Raw genomic sequence first — 17,010 nt, 5'->3', positions numbered from 1 at the left:
TGCGGGCGGCGGGGGGGGCGGGGGTCGCGCGGTGTGGAACAATAGGATCCTACTCGATTTCTTTGGTTACACAAGTGTCCAGTGTTTTGGTACAGAATATGAAGAGGAACCTCTGCAAATTGGAATTTTCCACATTTCGATATGTGGGAGCTTCTGCTAGATATAATTTGACTTATAAAAAGAAAGAAATATGATCCTCTTGCATCCAGACATTGTGAAATAGGTAATGATTGTAACCTGAATGGTCTTGATTCTGAGATCCTGTTAACTGGACATTCACCGCCAATGAATTGGTACTTTTTCAGAGCAATGAGCGAGACCTCATCGTGTTAGGTACAGTACATCAATTGTGAGATGCATCCTGACTTCAGAAATATTAAAACATAAAAATATGCCCAAGAATAGAGGAAATACAGTAGTTAAACCATTTTAGATGCAATTTAAATATAAAATTTGTAGGTTAGGAAGCTCCTTGGAGTTCCCTAAACGACATTTTGAAAACTGCTGGCTCAGATGACACCAAAAGTGTCCTGCCTCCCACACACCACTAATCTAATCAGACCATTTACCTTTGCCTGGGACCCTATTTATCTGCAGGTGGAGGCGTTCTGACAGACGAGGAAGGAGTCCCAAACCCGGATCCTGGAGCTCTCCACTTTCCGGGGTGGCGCCTCAGAGTGGATCTCGGCCACCAGGGGGCTCCCTGGGACTGTTGGGGAAGGAACCAGGAGCAGAGGCCGGTTGCCAGGAAAATCAGTGTCACCAAGCACAGGGGGTGAGAGGTGACGTTCAGAGTGAGTCAGTCTTAGCAAAGAAATTCATGCAGAACAGTGGAACACCATGTGGTACAAGAGAAAGAACATTCAATTATAAAACATAAAATCTAGGATCTAGTTTCAATTTGCCCACTTAAAAACATTTCTGAACCTCAGTTAACTCCTCTGTGAAAGGGCAACAGTGAGAGTTACCATCCTCTCCTTGTTTTCCCTGAACAAAACTCTTCTTCCTGCCGTGTCCCCAACTAGACGTTAAATAGGAATAATATGGTAAGTATCAGGTCATTTTCTCTTATCCAAAAGTTTCAAGAAAACCAATAAAGACAAAACAATTCCCAAATAATATGTCTTTTCAAAACACAATATCTTAATTTACATAGAGAAAAAGAATCAATTTTGTCTCAAAGATTTGGTGACACCTAAAGAACGGCATTGAAGAGTAGTTAAGTGATTTCTTCAAAGAAAATGTTATATCAAAATCTGATCTGCACTTTATTGTTGTTTTGTTTTGTTTTGTTTTGTTTGCTGAGGAAGATTTGCCCTGAGCTAATATCTGTACCAATCTTCCTCTATTTTGTATGTGGGACACCACCACAGCATGGCTAACGAGTGGTGTAGGTCCATGCCCAGGATCCGAACCCTCGAACCTGGGCTGCTGGAGTAGAGTGCGCTGAACTTAACCACAAGGCCACAGGGCTGGCCCTTGATCTGCACTTTTTGAGTGTGAATAATACCATACAAACCTGGCATAGTATATTTAAAACAAAGCAGAGGCCAAATAATTAATTATTTTCTCACCACCACCTTCAGGAAACCTAATAAGTTAGTACTTTGAGATGCTCAGATTGCCCCAAAAGGTTGAGTTACTGAATATTTTTAAACCTTTTTCTCAAGCTTTGCTGTTAGAAAAAAAGCCTTCCAAGTTAAAGATGGTGAACCAAATACTCACCTATATTATCCTCTGGTCCCAAGAAACCGCTATTATCATAGCATATCCATCATTGAGAGTGGGAGAGCCACAGCAGAAGAGGAAGGGGACTTGGTCACTAAACAGCAGAGTAAAGTTAAACGTAGTCTGTAGAACCTCCCAAGGGTATGTGGGGACGAGGGGCAGAGCTCTGGACAGTAGGGTCCAGGGACATTGGTGCAGGATAATTGAGAGAGGAGTCTGAAAATAGGAACTAGTTAAAATCTGTATTCTGAACAGTCAACTCCCATCACTCCACCTCACCTCTCCCTGCAAACCCGTCCTCCCTGCCACCGGCAAGCAGAACACCAGCAATCAGGCACCTGCCTTCCAGAGCAGAGAGGAGAAATTCTCTAGATAAAGGAAATAGTCTAGACCAAAGACATCACTTTCTGATACTTGGGAAATGTCAGCATAATGATCGACTCCCTATAAAATTACCCCAAAGAAAGCCCCTAAGCAAGCCTTCCTAATAATAACATCGATTCACCTTTTTAAGGTGACACTATGAAATGTGAACAGAAAATGAAGGATCACCACACATTTAAGGGAAACCGCCTCCAGGTGAAAAACAGATGAAAGTAAACCAGCAGATATGATTATTCCTGAGAAACTAACCCCCAGCAAAATGAGACACAAACAGCATTTTTATGTTATTGTTTTCTATGGGTACTGTTCAGGGTTTCAGACATGCAAATGTATCAGCTTGATGTATTTTTAATTAGTAGGATAAACCATATGAAATTGCCATTGTTATAGGTAAAAATAGTCTAATATCAGCAATTTCACACGTTCAAAAATAACAATTTTTTAAATAGAAAGGATAGAATTAATTCAGTATCTAGTGCAGCAACCAAGGGAGAAGCAACGAGTGGAGGATTTTATAACTATATAATAATAGCAAGATCTGAGCTTTAATGTTTACAAAATAGGCTGACATATATTGTGTTGTTTGATCTTTAAACAACCCTGTAATTATAATTATTAATACACCTAAAATACTTTAACTGTTGAGAAATCCAAGACCAAATAAATGAAGCTACCTGTGGAACACAGCTTCTTTTTGGCGAGTAACTAGTGGAGAAGGGACCAGAATTCAGGCTGACTCACTCCACGTCCTCTGCTTCCATTACCCAAGCAAAGTCGGCCAGGATGAGACCTTGGGGCGGACGTGAGACAGAGGCAGTGGGCAAAGAGCAGCGTCAGGGATGACATGTAAACAGAGGTAGAAGAAGAAGCCTTAAGCACAGGAACATCTGTCTGTGGAGTCAGAACTTGCATGAACTCATGTAATTAGAGAACATCATGTTGACAGCAGACTCTAGAACTGAACTGGGGGAAAAACATTCACGACACTGATTCCAAGAAGGATAAACTTGAAATACTCCAGATGTGAAGCAATTAAACCCTCACTTGGAGGGAATGACCCAGATAACTGCACGAAGGTTCATATTCAGAAATTAAAATGAATTTACATCCATATAAAAATATTAGGAAGGAAAGAATTACTCTTGTCAGATTTCTGGAGACTAAATTAGCAAACGTGCCACACACACACACACACACACGTGCACACGTGGCAGAGATATGTGCACACACTAGCACACACACGTGGACACATGCAAACACACACACAAACATGTGCACGTATATACAGACATGTACACAGAAACATGTGCACACATATATGTGCATGCCCACACATGAACATGCATATATGTGCATGTACACACCTGTGCACAAATGTATGTACACACATGCACACATATGTACACATGCACACATACACGAGGTTCACCATCCAAGCAAAGGACAAACAAGTTACCTGGATGGCGGGTAGGTGGCGTTGGCAGAAGGGTTGTTGGCCCCACTGGCCACCCTTTGCTTCTTGGGTGAAGGACAAAGGACGCATCTGTGACTCATCAGACCTGAGTTCCTTTTCATTTTATGTCCAGCCTGTAGGAAAAGGAGAACAGCTGCACGGGAGAGAAAGAAAATGTGCACAGTGGATGGATGGAGATGTTGCCTGGAGAGTGACTTTCCCAGCCCCAAGTCCCAGCAACTTATAAATATTCATATGGGGATTAAAGACATTACTGAAAACCAGAAAACACACTGAGTCATAGTTTCATGTAGTGAGCATTTTGCTGCAACCTCAGAGCAGCAATGAGACGTGGAGAGGTCTCAGAAAGGATGAAAGACCTGATGTTTTATCAAGACATAGAACGTCCCCGCCTCTGTTAATCCAGTCCATGAAGTTTACACAATTCCCCATCCCCTCCCCATTTGTAAACTTCTACTCAACGACAGACACCTCCGCTAGAGGAAGAGCAGTGACTCTTGTGCACACCTCGGGTGAACACCTGCCTTGTCTCATCCCCCATATTGGTGGTGGGGAGGGCCACACTCTTCCCATACATGCCCCAGTGACACCAAAAATGTCAATTCTGCTTTGCCATGGCCAAGGCTGGCAATCCTGGAGTAAAGGAAGAAATCACTGTTGAGAGATTCAGATTCTAGTTCAGATTCTCTGGGGTGAAGGGGCATTGTTTCTCTTTTGTGTAACAAAATGAAGCCACATCACACCTGTGGGATAGTCATAAAAGCTGTGCTCTGACATGCCAGCTATTGCCTAATCTCTTCAGATTTTTCATTACACATGAATACAAACCTCCTTGATCTTTCAAGTGATCTGTTTTGGAAATGTAAAAATAAAACAAGCTGAGATTCTGTGGCTCCCAAGAAAAAGTATTCCATTTTAGCAGAAAGCCCTTGTGACCTAGGGCGCGGTGGGCTATGGAGGTCAGTGTCTCCGAACGCAGCGCTGATGTGCACTTGAGGTCACCCAACCTGAGTAACAAGGAACAATAGGACAGGTTCTTAGCTATTCCTCTTCTAAACTTTGGGAGCACCAGCAAGGCATGTCAATCCTCAGGCTGCCTGGTTCTCCTTTGGGAAAAAAGAGGTGGCATGGTGCAGGATTCCGGACCCTGGGAGGACAGGTCCGAAGGGCATAGAGCATCCTACTAAAACGTGCGCCTGGGAGTTGGTGTTGACTATTTGTAGATATCATAACCTTGGCTTTATTGACACCTTATATTAAACAGATCTCACCTGCCAAATGTCGCAGGCTGCAGACCAGCAGATGTGCCTTGAACGTTCCTGTGAGCTGGGACTGTTCTGTAAGCAGAACAGTGAGACGATTACAGAGAATATCGCATGTCTCTGGTAGACTGGGGCCTCCCGGAGAGCCTCAGCATGTATTTATGTGGCACCATCTTTCCTTTTAGAAACATGTTTAGCTTTTGCAGATTTTTGCTAGATTTTGTTATGTAAGCTTTATGTACCAAAAGGTCTTAATTAAAGATTTCTTAATGTTGAGTACAATGCTTACCAGTCTAGCTTGTAATAGATATAATAAACCTGTCATATAATTTATTTTCTTTAAAAACAAGCTTCTTACACAAATTGCCCATGGAACTTTTATTTAGAACTGAATGTCATTTGGGGCTTAGTGTCCTGTAAACAATTTTCTCCAAAACGCTAGGGTCCTTTTTTGGGGTGTTGCATTCCTACAAGCCACGATCAAGCCAGGTTTTGTGAGCTATTGGAAAAACAAATCCTTCTTGGTCTGGGAGCTCAAATGCCTAGGGCTGTGCCAGATGAAGTTTTCATGACTGAGTCATAAATTCCTAAATGCAGTGTATTATAGAAAAACAGACACACCTTTAACTTCAATGTTTTGATCTGACAAGGGCCTCAAATATTTCTATTGCAATGAAAGTTGCAGAAAGTCCTCTTGCTAGAGGGCTCTGATCAAAGAAGCAAGGTGTGGAGAATCTCTGTTCCCTCAGTGCCCCCAGCTCATCGAGGGCTTTGAGACAGTGCACGTCCGATAAGGAGTAATTGGACTCTGAGTGAAGTGGACAGTGGAAGAATCCGACCAGCCACTGTTACTGTGCACTGGCTTTCAGAGCTTGAACACACTTTTCTGAATTTCAATTTTCTTCAAGTTAAAAGAAAAATAACAATATCCACTGGGTAGGGCCGATGTGTGGATTAAACGCATTGCCTGGTGAAGTGCCTAGAACAATGTTCGACTCAGAAAGAGGAGTCAATGCACTGATTCATTCACAACCAGGGGCTATGTAAGTCGGGGCAACAGCAGACGGTACTAGAACTTCGGAGAGCCACGCACAGTTCCGTGCAGCTGGAGAGCAGTGTGCCACGAGTGTGTGAGGAGAAACGAGAGACGTGGCTACAGGAGCGAGCGGGAGTCAAATCCTGAAGGGCCCAGGGTGCCGTACTTACCGCCAAATTTCACAATTCTTTAATCCTGACCCTCTCCATGAGAGGTGACCACCTGTGCACATTTTCAACCCTGCAATGCCGTTATTTGTGAGCATTCCTCATCTCCCTCACTAACCTAAGAGCAATTTAAATACATCATCAGCATCTTATTCCTTCAGCCCCCAGGGCCTAACCCAAAAATTCCTTAAATGCTTTTAAAATAAGAGAATAAATGGAATGAATAAGTAGGCACAGCTCAATGCAGACACATCTCCTGTCTCAGAAGTGCCAAGGTGTTCAGAGCGGAGAGTCTTGAGTGGGTCCTCGATGGGAGGCGTGCTCATGGCAGACACTGCTGGCCAGAGTTTCCTTAATTCCATGCCCATTCTTACCCCTCAGACAGCAACAGTCTGGTCTTTATTTTTTTATTTATTTGTTTTTTATAGCTTTATTAAATACTGAAATGTCTTTTTTCTTTTTTTCTTTTTTTTTGTGAGGAAGATCAGCCCTGAGCTAACATCCACGCTACTCCTCCTCTTTTTGCTGAGGAAGACCAGCTCTGAGCTAACATCTATTGCCAATCCTCCTCCTTTTTTTGCCCAAAGCCCCAGTAGATAGTTGTATGTCATAGTTGCACATCCTTCTAGTTGCTGTATGTGGGACGCGGCCTCAGCGTGGCTGGAGAAGCGGTGTGTCGGTGCGTGCCAGGGATCCGAACCTGGGCCACCAGTAGCGGAGCGCGCGCACTTAACCTCTAAGCCACAGGGCCAGCCCCAGGCTGGTCTTGAAACACATGGAGCTGAGTAAACCGCATCTCAATCTAACTGAAGAGGGGTGAGGAAGCCACTAGGGAGTCTACATAATTCAGTTGTATAAAACTTCCCTTGCATATTTATAGGAAAACAAACGGAATTATATATCTTTTAAAGAAAATGTGCAAATTATTCCACTATTTCCAAATATTTGCTGCTCCTTATTGAAGCAGAGAAACTATTATGAGTAAACTTTGTATTCCAATTCCTCCAGGAGCCTGAATGTGAACTATTCGAAGGGAGATTAATATTCCAGTTAAATGATTCATCAGTAGAAATGCATCTCTATTATAAATATTTGAAAGTGTTAGCTTGCGTTTTTGTTGCTTCTTGTAACATGAAGCACACATAATCAAACTGACTTGGGAGGATGTATTGTGGCATTCAGCCCCAAAATAGTTATTTAGCTTTTACTGGATGCTCTCTAGAGCTGGGTGATCAGGCTGGCTATACCTTTCTTGTGGCAGGCAGCATCTGAGATGGCCCCCAAGGATCCCGTCTCCCTGTACTCATGCATTTGTGTAAATTCCTCCCATTAGGGTGGGCTAAACCTAGTGATGAAATTTCATATTCTCTTTAAAAGATACATCACTCCTAATGAATAGACTATGGAAAGAGTTGTGGATATCTCTTCCACACTGAGTGAGAGCCACTCAGGGTTCCACCCTGCCTGTGCTCTCTCCTTCTCTCACCTGTGTGCTCTGAGGGAGGCCAGCTGTCACGTTGTGAGCTGCCCTGTGGGGAGGCCCATGTGGCGAGGAACTGAGGGGGCCTCTGGCAAGAGCCAAAAGGAGCCGAGGACCCCGGTACAACAGTCCAAGTGGAACTGAATCCTGCCAACAACCATGGAGTGAGCGCAAAAGCAGATCCTTCCTCAGTCAAGACTTCAGATGAGACCACAGCCCTGCTGACAAATGATTGCAGATTTGTGCAAAGCCTTGAGGTAGAAGAACGCAGTGATGTCATACCTGGATTCCTAAAGCACAGAAATGTGTGTGGTTTTAATCCACTAAGTTTTGAAGTAATTTGTTACGTAGCATTAGATAAGAACTATATTCCTCCAACATGAATTCTTACTTTTAAGAAACATTCACTGAAATATCTAGGGATAAAGTGACCCAATGTCTCCAGCTTACTCTCAAATGTTCTGAAAACATAATATGTATGTGTATAAAATGTATGAAGATACATGAAATGACAAGCAAATGGGGCAAAATATAAACAACTGGTGAAAAAGTGCACAAAGTGGATGACAGTCGCTTATTCTCCCAATTATTTCAACTTATACCAAAAAAAAAATTATTCATCAGGTCAGTAAAAAGATCAGTTTAAGAAGAGAATGGTTAAAAATTATAAAAGTGGAGATTAACAAAGTTGTGCCAATAAACAAAAATACAAAAATAATAAAAGTCCTCATCACAAGAAAAAAAAGAAAAAAAATTTTATAACTATGTATGGTGACAGACGGTAACTAGACTTACTATGATGATCATTTCACAATATATACAAATATCAAATCATTAAATTTTACACCTGAAACTAATATAATTTTATATGCCAATTATACCTCAATAATAACAATTTAAAAAAATAAAATAAAATAATTTTAAAAAAGAAATTACCTTTTTAAAAAAACAAACAAAAACAAGCAAGCTTTTATTTTTGACTAGATATGAGTATGTTATCAGCATCTGGAATCTGTGGCCAACATATCAAAGATAAAGGATTTTCAAAATACTGTACCATTATCTAGTCCACAGTAGCAATAGCTATTTAGAAAGAAATCTGACTTGCATAAGTAAAGAAAAATTGTACAAGACAAAGGCATTAGACAGTATTATTTTATAAGTAGTTAGTTTTAGTTTGGAAAAATCTAAAAAAAGCCTTTGAAACATGGATGTTAGCTATTTTAACTTCTTTGTTTGGCAGAGCCATTTTTATGAGCAAAAATATATTCATCTTTATCCCTATACCTGTATAAAGGCACAAGCAGCAAACCTCTGTGATTTTTTTGGAAACATGTCATATTGGGACTACAGGCATATCTTGGAGATATCGGGGGTTCAATTCCAGACCACCACAATAAAGTGAATATCACAATAAAGCCAGCCATATGAATTTTTTGGCTTCCCAGTGCATATAAAAGTTATGTTTACACTACACTGTAGTCTATTAAGTGTGCAATAGCATTATGTCTAAAAAAACAACGTACATACCTTAATTAAAAAATACTTTATTGCCAAAAAATGCTAACCATCATCCAAGCCATCGGTGAGTCGTAATCTTTTTGCTGGCGGAGGGTCTTGTAAAAAATGCAATATCTGCAAATCACAATAAAGTGAAGCATAACAAAATAAGGTATGCCTGTATTTATTTCTACTGATGTTGAACTAATTTGTACAACTTGTTAAAGAATCAATTTGTTACTATATATCAAAAGTTTTAACATATAGCCTTTGACTATTTTAGAAATTTCTCTGGGAAGATGGGGTACTACAAGAACATCTCAAATGCAAAGATGTATATGACAGTGTCATATAGATCAGTGAAAAGTTAGAGACAATCCACATGTGTAACAACAAGAAATGATTTAGAAAGTGGAGAAAAATGGAGCATTATGTAATACACTCAGGGATAATTTTGTTAAACATGGGAAATGCTAAAATCTAAAAAGCCATGTATAAAAATAGTTATGCACAGTGTAATCACAATCACTTTTTAATTCACATTAGGACTTGAAAGAAACACTATTTTTTTCTTAATACTATTAAATATTTCCAAATAGAACTGTGAAAGTATTATAGTCATGGGTATACATGCTGAGAATATACAATAATAATATACAATACTTCATTATCGTTTAGGATAAATGAGAATGGCTTATCTGATATTTTCTTTAATAATTAAGACAATTAAGAAGGCATATCAATTGTGTTTAAAAATTTTTTGGTAAACTACAGACTTAATTTACTAAAAAGGGGACATCAAGGGGAAATTAGAGAGTTTTTGCTGTCATTTTTAAAGAATATGAACCTGTGCCAAAATTCAAGAGCAATTACATACAGAGTTTATTTTTTTAAGAATATTTATAAGTATTCTAGAGAGAGAGGTTTTATTTTTATATTCTTAGTGTACAGTACACATGTCAAACATAATCAAAATGATACTAAGCTAGTTGTTGTGTGAACAAGTTGTATCTCTGTGTTGGCTTCAAATCACTTGCTGATAAGATTTTTTTAAGTAAAAACAAAGTTTCAATTCCTCTAAAATATCAACATTTTCCCTTGGAGTCATCTGTATCCCAAAAGTTCAACCAATGGAGAATCTTCAAAAGGAGCATTAGCGGATATCTTTCTTTCAATTTTCTCTCGTGTGCTTGCAAAGCATACAAAATCATCTTCACCCCAGTGTGAAATATTGCTTGGGGCGGGTAAGGAAAAATCTTTAAAAAAACATGGTTCTTAGCGTACTGGATAATATCCAGAATGATAATTTCAGTGAGACTGCTGGCTCCTCATACAATTAAGACTGTGATTCTCAACCAGGGGTGTTCTCACCCTCTCCCCAAACACGTGCCCGTGTCTGAAGACATGACTGTCACAAATGAGGGTGGAGTTGTTACTGCCCTCTGGTGGGTGGAGGGCACGGGAGCAGCTGAACACCAGCGATGCGCAAAACAGCCCTCCCACAAAGAATCACTCAGTTCAAAACGTCAGTAGTGCTGAGGCTGAGAAACCCTGCATTAAATGAAACCTCAAAATGGTATATTTTTCTTTTTTTTACACTTGCGTGTACTCCCCAATATCAGACAATATAGATTATAGGTGTAAGTATCACATAAAGGAAACAAGAAATCACCACTTTTCTTCATCAGCCTGAGGTGACTGTATGATTTAAAAGCACATATGCTTCAGCACCAACACCAACAACAAAACAAATAATCTTGTTGAAAAATGAGCAAACAGATATTTCTCCAAAGAAGGTATACAAATGGCCAATAAGCACAGGAAAAGATGCTCAACATCACTAATCATTAGAGAAATGCAAATCAAAACCACAATAAGATACCACCTCAGACCCATTAGAGGGGCTATGGTCAGAAGAAGAGAAAATAGTGTTGCACAGGATGTGGAGAATTTGGAAGGCTTATGCACTGTTACTGGGAATGTAAATTAGTGCAGCCATGATGGAAAACAGTATGGAGGTGCCTCAAATCATTAAAAATAGAACTACCATATAATTCAGCAATCCCACTTCTGGGTTTATACACAAAAGAATTCAAAGCAGAATCTCAAAGACACATCTGCACTCCCATGTTTATTGCAGCATTATTCACAATAGACAAGAGGTGGAAACAACATAAATGTCCATTGACAGTTGCCTAGATAAAGAAAATGTGGGATATACATACCGTGGAATATGATTCAGCCTTAAAAAAAGAAGAAAATTCTGATACATTCTACCACATGGATAAACCTCGAGGATTCTCAGGCTAAGTGAAATGAGTCAGTCACGAAGGGACTGATGCTGTGTGATTCTGCTCATATGAGGCATCTAAAGTGGAAAGAAACAGAAACAGAAAGCAGAAAGGTGGCTGCTCAGGGCTGGGGGAGGAGGGAGCAGAATTAGTGTTTAATGGGCATAGAGTTTCAGTTTTGCAAGTTCTAGATCCGTGTCTCACGACAACGTAAATATACTTAACACGACTGAACTGTACATTTAGAATGTTTAAGATGATGAATTTAATGTGATTGCAACCACCATTAGAGATAAAATTAAATTTTTTTAAAAAGCACACATGCTTACCCAACGACAGGACATAATCACCCAGATGAGTAGAAGCTTTGTGATGTCGGGTTGAAGAACTAACAGCCAAACCGAGCGTCCTCTGAGGCCTGTCGCACAGCCTGCATTTGTAGATTTTCCATCAGCACCTGCACTACAGGCGACAGCCAGCTTTCCTCTGTCTGCACCTGTTTCTATCAGCCTCCCCCCAGATCCCGTCCCAGACCCCGATTAGCCATTTCTAACCTGCTGTAACCAACAGATCCAAGCTTGTTTAGTTGAAGTAGGGCAGCAGCCTGCTCTACAAGGCTCTCCTAGAAGCACGGTGGACGGGCTGCAGCTGGATTCATGATTGGTGAACATATCAGAGAATTAAGCTGGAAAGAATGTAAGTGTTGCTGTAATCACGATGGGAGAAAAATCAGTGAAATGTGGCACTATTTTCTCAGCAGGAGAACGAAGAGGGAAAGAAGAAACATTTATGAATGCCTATAAAGTGCCTCCCTGTCTTACATGATCCTCACGACCCGTGGAGAAGCCTGGTGGTCAGAACAGATATGAGACTTGCCTGCAGTGGCTGGCTGCTTGCCAGTGGTGGGTTCAAGCCTTTCTGATCCTAAATCTGTGCTTTTTCCGTCTCACCACACCGAGGGCCTCCAGCTTTTTGGACATCCTTAGCAATTTCTCCATTTTAACAGAGTGGTTACAGATCTCCTTTTGGAGGAGACCAGGGAGGATGCCTGATGTTGACATTTCTCCATATACTGTCATTACTGATGTCTGTTTATTCAAAGGATATCGGACTCTCCTCCCTGCTTCTCTCTCTCTCTCTCCTTTTGTTCTCATGTGAATCAGTAGTTCATTGCTCTTTATTGCTAAATGGCATTCAGTTTGTTCATCAGTGAGGAGCCTCTGTGTTGTTTCCAACTTAGGTGATTGTGAATACAGCTGATATAAATATTTGCATACAGATTTTGTGGGAACAAAAGTTTTCATTTTTCCTGGGTAGACACCTAGCAGTGGACTGTTGGGTCTTAGGGTCTATGTGTGTTTAACTTTATAGGAAGCTGCCAAACTACTTCCTGAAATGGCCGTACTTGGGGTTCTCAGCAAAATGCATGAGAGTTCCACAACAGGCAATTTCTAGTTTTTTCCTGTGAACACCCAGCGGTCTTCACAGAGAAAGAGCCACCTAGAGAGTGTGCATTGCTCAACTTCTGGGACCCCAGGGGCTTCACACTGTCCCACTAGCCTCCCTTGGCCTGCACCAACTGGCCTCACTCCCTGTTTCCTAGTAAAGTTTGGGACTGTCTGCTTCTCAAAATCAACTGTAAACTCCACCTGCTTGACCACACGACAGGCCGCGCTCTCTGCGTCTCACCCCAGTTTCTGTCCAGCTCTGTTCTGAGAAGTACTGCATCTAAGAGCAGTAACCACACCAGTGTTTTCAGGCTGGCCGTCCCACCAGCAGAGATCAGCGAAGAAGATAAATCCTCACTCCCGCCTGCCGATGCCTGGGGACCAGTGCCGTCCTGACTCTCCAGAGGCCCCTCTTGGGCCGTCTTCCTTCACCCAAAGCTCATGGCAGCTATAAATAGGCACAGAGGCAAAGATCTGCCGCTCAGAGTCACAAACAGTCCTCCCTGGGACGTTATTTCCCTTCAGAAAACTTCTGACTCCTAAAATTTCCTAGCTTTGGGGGAGGCAAAGAAAGAGAGGGTTATTTTAGAATTTTTTTTAAACTTCCAATTTTACATGAGCTTGGCCCTCTGTGGCCGAAACAGACACTTTCCCACAACTAAGAACATACCATAGCCTGAGGAGAAGGTTGATTTTAGAAAATCACCAAGCCTCAGAAGACACTTGTTCTCACCAGCTCACATGTGTTTAGTGGATAACAAAATAAACAGAAGTTAATTCTTGACTGGCACGCTGTGGATGTCTTGAGAGGCAGGAGCTGGGAAGGGCAGAGCCCACAGACGTGACTCTTGCTACAGGTTTCAGAGACTAGAATGGGGCCACGCATGTACCCCATTAGGGCAGGGGCCCCCTCCTCAAGGATCAGGAGACCAACTCTCGTCAACCATCTGTTTGCAAGAGGAAGAAACCTCCACCATGTAGAGGGAGATACAGGCACGCCCACGGGAATGTTCCCACCCAGTCCGCGTTTTTACTGTCGTGGATATACCATGCTGCCTGTTACACATGCTTCCCATAAGCCAGAGTGTGTGTGTGCAGAACCTTACAGATCATCTAATGCAGAACAATAATGCAAACAAAAAACAAACCCGGAATTCATTTTTTTTGCTAACATTCTTTCTACCGTAACAAATCATGTGTTTGTATTTTCCCATGCACACTTCAAGTTCTCGTTCATATGTATAAATCATGTTTACCTCATTTAATCATTGCTTAGAAAAAATATTCCGGGATGGCATTTATCTATGTTCTATTATAAGTATTGTAATGTGTTGCTAAGTAATTAGCATTTTATTGGGATTATTGCACAATGTTCCAAAAAGTGACTATGCATGATTCTCTTACTACTGTTGGACAATTAGATCAGATTATTATTATAATTCATACTGCAATGAATACCTTTTATTATAGTTTCATTCTCCCTCTAGATTATTTTCTTGAGATACATTTCCATATGTCCATATATTTGAAAGAGTAATATCAGAGATAGTTAGAGTGTTTTTACTAACTAATGCTTATTTGAAGGCCTTGAAATAATGATTTGAACCATCCTCATACCTGAGTTAGTGAAATAAGGGATACATATTGGTTTCCTTCTGTCTCTCAAAGCATTTCCTCTTCATGAATCCTTTCCTCTTTCCCAACTCTCTTAGGAAAATCTATCAATTGTCTATCTATCTATCTATCTACCTGTCATCTATCTACCTATCATCTATCTATATCTACCTATCATCTAACTACCTATCATCTATCTACCTATCTACCTATCACCTATCTACCTACCTATCACCTATCTATCTACCTATCATCTATCTATCTATCTATCATCTATCTTTCTATCTATCATCTATTTATCTATCTATACCTACCTACCTATCATCTCTCTGTGTGTCACTTATCTATCTACCATCTATCTATCTATCATCTATATCTACCTATCATCTATCTATCTACTTATCTCTCTACCTATCTGGTCTGTTTGTCTCCGGCACCACAGCGAAGCCTCCCATCTCTCCTCTGCAAGTGTCTCGTCCCGCACCCATCTCTGTCTTTTCTCCCCGTCTGCTCTTTACCTGGCCTCCAAGCTCCTTCTAAGCAAGAGCTGGCCCCCGCAGGGGAACTTTGCGAATAATAAATAACAAAAGAATCAGCTCTGAATGGAATCAAGTGAGATGACAGCTCCAACAGTAAGCACCGTGCACTTCATCTAGGAACTTCCCGCCCCCCAGCACGGGGTCCCTCCTTGCAGTCACCCCCTGGCCGTCTGCCCCGTGCAGCCGAAGGTCGAGGAGAGGCAACGGCGCTGGAGACCATCGACCCTCAGACCACACCCCTCAATCGCACACCACGGCTGCCCAGAAACGCGCACCATTTCCCTACAACTCGGTCCCCGCCTCCGCAGCGACGCGTCTGTGCTCCGTCTTCTCTCCTCGACCTCCCGCATCCCACTCAGAGGCCGAGGCACTCCTCTTTGGGAAACAAGTCAGGCAGGAGAGGCCCGGTCTTCGCGCCGAACCTCCCGGCCTGCCAGCGCTGGACCCCGGACGCTCCCTTGCCCAGGGACGGGTCTGAGAGCGTGGAGGCCTCGGTCCTCCGTGACTGCCCCTGGCCCTGCGGGAACGCCCCTCTCCAGGCGTCCCTCCTGTCACCGGACGCCCCGCGCCCACGTCCGCAGGCACAGCGGACTCCTCGCCTGCCTGGCTCTTGGGTCTTCCTCTACGTGACTCCCCCATCCTGGCCGCGGCACACGCCGGGGTCTTGTGCCCGTTCCTGGAATGGCTGTGGTCCCACCACACACCCTAGGAGCTCTCCCTCCTTCCCTTACTTGACAGCCCAGTGGCAGCAGGTCCCGCTGACCAGTACCTTTCGTTTTGACTGTTTTTCTTTCCTGATTTTGACTTTATTAAATCTTCCTGGTTTTTCCCTGCTCTGCTGGCCACGCGTGTCCCCAGACCTCTGCCAGTCGGTCACAGAGCTCCGCCAGGACCTGATTTCTCTCTTCCTCTAGACCCTTCTTGGGGTGAATGCTGGCATCCCACCCTTATCTCTTCCTTGAGCTTCAGATGTGCAGACCGGGCTCTCCACCCAGAGTCCCCTTGTAACACACAAAATGTGGGTTCTCTTGCCCGACGTGCATAAAGAGCCAATTATTACGGGATCAGCCTTTGAGAAAAGAATACACGTTTATTGTGAAATTGATCTGCAAGGAGATGGGCAGCAACCCTCTCAGATCTGTCTCCCCCATCCATGGCTTGGGGCACAGTTTATGGGATGAAGGGCAGGGTGGTCTGAAGTGTGGAGATAGATGATTGGAGGTAAGGAGTAGTGAGGTAATTGATGACTGTGCAAGTGCAGTCAGGCTTCCTGGCTCTTCACAGGACACATGTTCACAGAACAGTGGTGTTAGCGTCGTCTGAGGGTGGATTTTCAGCATCTTGGTGTAAAAAAATCACTTATTGGGCATTCGCACAGATCCAGTTGATGGGTTGGTCGTCTCAACTGGCCTGAACTGGACAGAGGTCTCTGTTCCTGAAAAACCACTCTGAGTTACTCTGTGGACAAGATGGGGTCAGTTGAACTGCTCCTGGAGGGCCCATGGTTACACCCTTGGTGTCTACCAGGCACCAGAGAAGAGCCTCTGCAAGTCCCCCATCTGAGCAAATGGTGCTGCTTCCTCCCGCTGTTTAGTGCTTGTTGCTCCCCTGCGCTCACCTTCAACATTCCATCTTTTAAGAAGTCGGGGTTCTTACAATAAGTCCTCCGTAGCCCCTCTAGCCCCCCCGCCCCTCTTTGTCCTCCACGCCCTGCGCTAGAACCCACCAGACTGTCACTCTTCTGCCAAAACCCTTGAGAAGGCCTGAAACTTTGGATCTTGGCCCATATGGCCCCCAAACCCAGGCCATCTTTAAAACCCTTTGTCCCAAAGAGGATGTGTGTTTGCTCTGCATGGTGCCAATCTTTACATTTCAGAATTAGGGTTTTGGGGCTACAGGGGAATGTGAATCAAAGCCCCAAATTGAAGCATCGTGCTCGGGAAGACTCCGGGGTGATGTTTTTCCCTTTTGTCTGGTTCCCCTCCACCAGGATTCAAGGTGAGGTAAGTATTTCCACAGGTTTGTTTTCTTTTCCAGAGCTGTGATTGACCCTCTTTGGAGAACCTGAATTTACAAAGGCCATTTCC

The sequence above is a fragment of the Ceratotherium simum genome, chromosome 11 (assembly GCF_057802395.1).
Source record: "Ceratotherium simum simum isolate JZ-2026a chromosome 11, ASM5780239v1, whole genome shotgun sequence".
Lineage (NCBI taxonomy): Eukaryota > Metazoa > Chordata > Mammalia > Perissodactyla > Rhinocerotidae > Ceratotherium > Ceratotherium simum.
Note: the sequence above shows the minus strand (reverse complement) of the source record.